The 7,021-nt window shown below is 38.1% G+C and overlaps 1 long non-coding RNA gene across 1 annotated transcript; it reads right to left on the bottom strand.

Moving 5' to 3' along the window:
- Positions 1–581: 581 nt before the first annotated feature.
- On the bottom strand, positions 582–3,294 carry LOC113318583. The gene is made up of 2 exons (XR_003344669.1): positions 2,013–3,294; positions 582–719 (listed from the first exon to the last, which is right to left on the bottom strand). It is a non-coding gene; the product is annotated as an uncharacterized LOC113318583 (long non-coding RNA).
- Positions 3,295–7,021: the final 3,727 nt, after the last annotated feature.

Here is a 7,021-nt window from a genome sequence, read left to right as displayed (position 1 = left end):
AGGAAAGAATCTTTAAGAACCACTCCTCCAACCCATTTATCCATCCAGAAATGAATGTTCTTACCGTTCTGAATGATAGGAAAAATATTATATTTAACATAATTAATCTTTAGCTTTTAAGATCCCTGCACATAGGCTATGTTTAACAACTTTTGAATTGGTATTGGGAAAGAATGTTGATTGCCTCCAAATTTCTCCCAAAATAATTTTCTTCCAAGAAATTTTTCCTTTCCATATCTCTAGATACACTTACAATGTAAAGCCTTGTTTACCAACTTCATATCTCCATATCTCCTAAAGAATTCTTCCTCAGCGGAAGATTGTTGATAGACGTGGAATTCTATAAGTCTTATTGTATACATACGTAATATGGGATATAACACTGTAACACACACACACATATACTACCTCCGTCCCAAATTAGTTTGTAGCGACCCCAAAGCTAGCAGCTGACTAATCTAAGAGATTAACTAATAAAGAGGCACTAAGAATCTAAATCATTTATTTAAACATTCAATTAAGAAATCTGCTACAAAACTTAACCCAAAATTAGCCACGCTCAGAAATATATATACAAGAGATCCTCTCAATGATATATATAAAATAGTTATTTGGTTTGAAAATAAAATATACAACATAATAATCATAGAAGAAGTAATCTAACAAACGAAATCAACGCCTCGAAGCTTTCGCCGCGCAACTCTGATCCGTCTCTGAAACTGAAAGTGGGAAAGGGTGAGCACATCATCCCTAGAAGGGATGCCCAACAGAAATAACATTTAACTTTAAAGAAATCAAGAGCAAGATTTGGAAAACAATACATGTTTTCCCAAACATCAAAGTGACTAAGCCACTGGAAATACACAAACATCTATATGGACAAACTCCTTCGTCAAACAATATATAATAATGATGTCGGGTTGTTCCACACCTAATAATATATTGATGTCGGGTTGTTCCACACCTAATATGCATAAAAGCTGAAAGTAAATATGTATAAATTAATATGGAGGAGCGTATCCTATATACCACAAGTGGAAATTCTTATTTCCCATAACAATTCATAATGACATACATTACAAGTCCTTTCCAATTTATGGAAAGATTCAAAGAACCAACAAAACAATCATAACACAAACTAAACAATGCATGAAATGCACGAATAGACAATGCATGAGTTTGTTAAACATAAATTTTTGTAAAAGAGACAACAATGGATTCAAAAGAGTTAAAAGTATTCCCACCTCTTTTGATGACAAGCCACGCCTACCACTGATTCATTCTTTAGATCGATCGTTGTTAATAACGACTAACTTTTAATCACACAAGTACTCTAAGAGATTAGCCGAAAGGCTCATACAAAGCTCGTACAAGTCTAACTAATGGTTCTAAGCCCATTTATGACTTTACATCTTTTTACTATCTTTCTTTAGCACATTAAAGGTTTACTAATTCCATTAGGTTGATTCTATAGTCCATTAGCTAAGTCTTATGAATATCTACAACTTTGTAGAAGGAACCAAATGCTAATTCAGACCACAAAGGTACAATACATACTCATTAAACTGGCTATAAGCCCAAGTTCACTAAACAGGCCCATTAAGCTAAGATCCAGTCCATCTGAGTCAACTAACGGTCAAGAACAGTCACAGGTCAACTAACAGTCAATGTCTAAGATCAACAATCAAGCTTGAGTCAACTGGTCAAGGTCGGGTCAAAGGGTTCACTCAGTTAATGAGTCAATCAAGAATCGGTCCGGGTCAACTCAGTCATTAAGACTGATTCAGGTAAGTCAGGTACACATGTGACTCAGTCAGATTAACTGAGTCAGCTGACTGGGATGACTAAGGTAAAGCTAGGCCATAACAGAGGCCAAAACACAACTGTAACATCACTAACTCACTAATCTAATTCTAACCTGCATCTCAATTCAATTTAATCATTTCAATAGGAATTCATTTATTCATTCAAAATATCTTCAAACTTCATTTACAACAATAAGCACAAGTTACCTGGAAGTGCAGCTTTAAGCCATACTCTGTTTATCTCAACATATTCATCCACATCTTTTTCTCAATCAAACTCTCTAGAGCAAACTCATTTCCATATAATAGTTAAATTACAGTTTCATTACTGCTTCCACTTCCAACTCCAGTCCATAGACACTGTTCTAATACAAACACACATACACAAATAAATAATCCTGCACTTTAGCTCAACACAGTCAAACAAAAACACAACAATAACATCGTCAAAACCCAAAGTAACATCATAAACTTCTCCACCAGATCACAGCTAACACCACCATCCATATACATACTCTCAGCACTTCTTGCTCCTGATATTTCAACTTCATCTCACAAACTAACACTAACACCTGTAGCTTAGACTAATAACATATTAACAAACTCCACTTCAATCTCTAAACATAACTCCTCAACACAGTTCATACATTCTCCACCATCATGAATTCAACAATAGCATCATCTGTAATTCATCCCAATACCAGTTCTAACAACTCAATCATAAATCCTCCCTGTAATTCATCTTAACCTATACCAGTTCCCTTGCAATTCAAACACAAGCCTAATTCACAATTCTCAGCTTCATACCCACACATACATCTTAATTCAAAGGTCAATTAAGAATCTCATAAACTCATGAATGAAATAAATAACATTACTATGTTACTCTAAAGAACATTTACCTCATTCCAGAGATACCCATGCAATTGATTCAAGTTCTCCTTCACCTGACTCAATTCATCAACTCATATCCACACTAACAACAACTCCTCAATCTCCAAACCTTCAATTTCATCCTCCCTTTGCTTTACAAACCCTAATTCACTGATTCAATCATCAAACGATACCACAGCTTCCGTCAATCATCAAATAACAGCAAACCCATCTTCTAACTTCTCCTTATTCACCCTTAATCGAATTCGTGAATTCAACTTCAGAAACCCTAATTCTCAGATAATCTCCAAAACGATTTCAGAATTTCAATTCAACCACAACCCTTCTTTTCTTCATCTAACAACAACTCAATTCATTTCTCAAATCACCTAAGAACTCGAATTCATTCAATCACTTCATCTACAACCCACAAGAACCCTAACTTTTAATTTATAGCAGCATCGACATCTCTTTTTCTTCTCAAATATTAATCAACCCTAATCATCACCACCAAAAACCTAACCTTGATTTTTCTACTCTTGACTCGATCTCAGAATCCTCATGCATGGCTCACGAATTATCAGAAGAAAAGAAACAGAGAAAGAAAGAAGATGAAGAAGAAAGAGAAAGAATATAAGAGAATGATTTTCTCTTCGATTGGCGTTGGGAGATAAGACCAATGAAATTGATAAAGGCACCCTTCAAAATGATATGGGCAGCCAGGTCGCTTTGAGTGTTAAAGACTAATTTTCCCTCCTTGCTGATATGATAAATTCTTCTCCGTCCGGTATTCGAATGACACGCTCGCGCAGTCCAGTTCACATAACTTTTCGACACCTATTCCATGATGCTGGTTTCGTATATAGATCGTTGTTAGATTAATTCCTATTAATTATCATTCGTGTTAAATCAATCGAGTAATTAGCGACTAAGATATTTCTTGACTAGTCTAATATCGTTGACAAGTGATGAGTGCTAAAAAGTGCATATTTCTATATATTTTTCTTGGCATTTAACTCATCTTTTGTGCATTAATTCTACATTTTATCCCATATTCTGTATTTTCATTGTTTTCAAGAATAAATATTTTTCTTACTTAATTTTGCATTTTTAGGTAATAAATAAAGATTGGATGAGTTGCGGAGCAAAAAGAGCAGAAAAGTGGTGAAAAGCCGGGAGAAATTACGCAAGGAAGCCGCAAAGAATGGAGCGCACGTCCAAAAAGCTGGAAATGGGCTCAAGAAGAAGAAAGTTGTTCTTAAAGAAGAAGTGGGCTCAAGGTTTTCCAAGCCCAAACTCATTTCCCAAACCCATATTCTATACCCAAAAGCCTAAAACCCAAATCCATACCCGCTTGCGTCTTCAGCCGTCAGATCAGTTCTCAGAAGCATCCGACGGTCGCTCCCTTGCTGTGCATCGAAGTTTGATATCTCCGCCTTACACCACAGTACCTAACTCCATCAAGTACCGTTCGTTTCGTTGTATCTCTTCATCCGACGGTCGCTCATCGCCTGCCTCCGCATCGCCGTCAGATCCACCTACCATCTTCCCATCCATCGGTCCAGCTTCGCGAAACATCAAAATCCTCTACACTTGCTCAACACCCTAGTACCTAATACCTATACCCATTGCCAAACACACCCTTCCTCAAACCCCATCGACACCATCTTTCCCCCCCCTCTCTGCAACAGTACCACCATCTTCTCCCCAAATCACTCCACCATCTACGCCACCAAATCACTCTACTCTACCTATAACCAAAAACCCATCATCACTATCACGTTTTACCTCTTTTTCATCAACTAATCTCCTCAATTTCTCATCTCTCATCACTGAAACCCTAGGTGAGAAATTGAAGATATAAGTTGATGTTAGAGCAGCAATTGGAGCAGGAGATGAACGAGAAGAAGTAATTGGAGAGTGGGTCGACGAGATGGAGTGAGTATCTCATCAAAATTAGGTAAACCAAATTTACCTAATTTTCTGTTTTTGGGGAAAAGGGGCTGTGAACCCTAAACTGATAATTGGGGGGTATAAATTGGTATTATGTGGTGTGTGTGAAGGACACTGTGTATCTCTCTGGACTAGCCAGTAGAGAATTTGCCACAAAATTTTATGTAATTCCAATTTCAGTCTTCTTATGCAATTAACAGTTGATTGTTATGTTATGTTTGAATTATTTCTGTATGATGAATGCTTGTGTTTGTAACATGTTGAGCATGAGCTAAGTAGCACTAAGCTAAGGCTCAGTTGAAGCCTTGTGTACTGTCAATTGACAGGTTGCTAGGATAGTTTTTCTGTGCCCTGTTTTGCTTGAGCAAATGGGAGATACCAATGCTCATAGTGCCTGTGATTGGCTGTGCTGTCAAAAGACAGCCAATGCTAGGGGCAAACTATTGAGCAATTTAGTATTCTTCTATTTCTAGATGTATGCATAGGATCAAACTCAACCTAGAAACATGTCATTTGATTAGGACACAAGGTGGATCCTAAGCCTTGGCTTAACCACCAATCCCTTTGCAGTCACCTCTATTCAGTTCTATTTTGCTTCCTGATCAGTTATTCTCCTTGCCTGTTTTTCTTGTTTAAATTCCTGCAATTTGTAGCTGTTGTGCACTGAAATCAGTGCACAATCCTCACCTTGCCCTTGGCTTCCAAGCCTTGGTTCTTTGCTGCTTTACCTTGCTGTTTTCTTAGCTGTTTCCTTTGCTTTACCTTGCATCCTTGGTTCATGCCATCTGCCTTCTTTGTTTCACTGCCACTATAACATTGTGAAATTGTACCTTGTTTTACATCATTTGCTAGCTTAGGAAAACTCTCTAGTTTGCTCCCACTCCCTGTGGACTTTCCCCTGCTTACCTTCTATATCATAACTTGGCCTTGTATACTTGCAAGCTTCTGTGTGTCTTTGCTTGTCACACCAAGTTTTTGGCGCCGCTGCCGGGGAGTGGTGCTGCCATTTGCTGTTACCTGAGCTGCTGCTGCTGCTGCTGCTGCTAAGCCAAAGCCTGCTGCTGCCAAGCCTGCTGGTGCTGGGCTTGAACCAACTAAGCTGGGCTTAGTAACCTCAATTTCGCTGGGCTTGCAACTTCTGCTCCTGGGCTTGCCTTTTCTGCTGGGCTTCGCTGCAGATTCTGCTGGGCCTGTGTTGCTGAGTCACTTCAACTGTTGCTGGGCTTGAGCGTGAGCTGCTTAGGACGATCCTAAAGCCCAACTGGGCTGTGCAACTAAAAGGGGACTAAAAGCCTATTTTTGGGCTTCCCTCCAAAAAACAAGTAAGCCTAACCCATGAGTTAACCCACTTGGGCCTCATTTAAATTCAAATTCGGGCTTGTAATAATTAATTTAATTATTTATTTGGGATTGTAATAATTTTTATTTATTTTCTTTTTCTTTTTTTTTATATTTGGGACTGTAATTATTTTTTTTGTTTTTTTTTTATTTTTCTTTTTTTTTTTTTTTTCTTTTATGGGCTTGTCTTAATTATTATTATTGTTTTTATTTTCTTTTATGAGTTGTGCTAATTTATGCTAGGTTTAGTTCAAAAATTTTCCAAAGCCCAATTTTAAACCAAAAACAAAATCCCTTAGTTAAACACCCATTCAAAACCAAATCTTCATAACCCTTGTGGGCCAAATTGTTTCCGATTGCTCTGTCTGACCAACATGTTAGTTAAGGTACCTACTAGGACATGATTGTGACCTACAGAGACCAGACAAACAGACTTGTTAGAATTAACCCAGACGAACCTATCGAAATTCTAAGTTCTGAGGGAGACAGTCCAGATCAACCAGAAACAATGGGAGAACCCCGTACCCTCAAGGATTATATGTACCCAACTAGAGCCAGTCAACCTTCTTGTATTGTGCTACCCGAGGCTAATGGCCATTATGAGCTGAAATCAAGCACAATACAGATGCTTCCTATTTTTAGAGGTGTTGAGAATGAAAACCCGTACCACCACGTGAGAGAATTCGAGGAAATTTGTGGAACTCTGCGTTTCCACTCAAATGTCCGACGAAACCCTAAGTTAAGGCTTTTTCCTTTCTCCCTGAAAGATAAGGCAAAGGCCTGGCTCTATGCTTTACAGCCTCAATCCATCATGACATGGGATGACCTCATAAAGGAGTTTTTCAAAAAGTTTTTCCCGAACCACAAGACTGCGACAATTCGTCAAAGTCTGAATAGCTTTGTGCAATTAGAAGGTGAGACCTTAGCTAGATACCTGGAGAGATTCAATGAATTATTGCTCCAATGTCCCCATCATGGTTTTGAAAAATGGAGACTTGTGCAAATTTTGTATGAAGGTCTAGATGTGTCCACCCGAACAACGGTTGAGTCGA

Source organism: Papaver somniferum, chromosome 1, assembly GCF_003573695.1.
Source record: "Papaver somniferum cultivar HN1 chromosome 1, ASM357369v1, whole genome shotgun sequence".
NCBI lineage: Eukaryota > Viridiplantae > Streptophyta > Magnoliopsida > Ranunculales > Papaveraceae > Papaver > Papaver somniferum.
The sequence above is the reverse complement of the archived record's forward strand: the minus strand, read 5'-3'. Positions and strand labels throughout refer to the sequence as shown.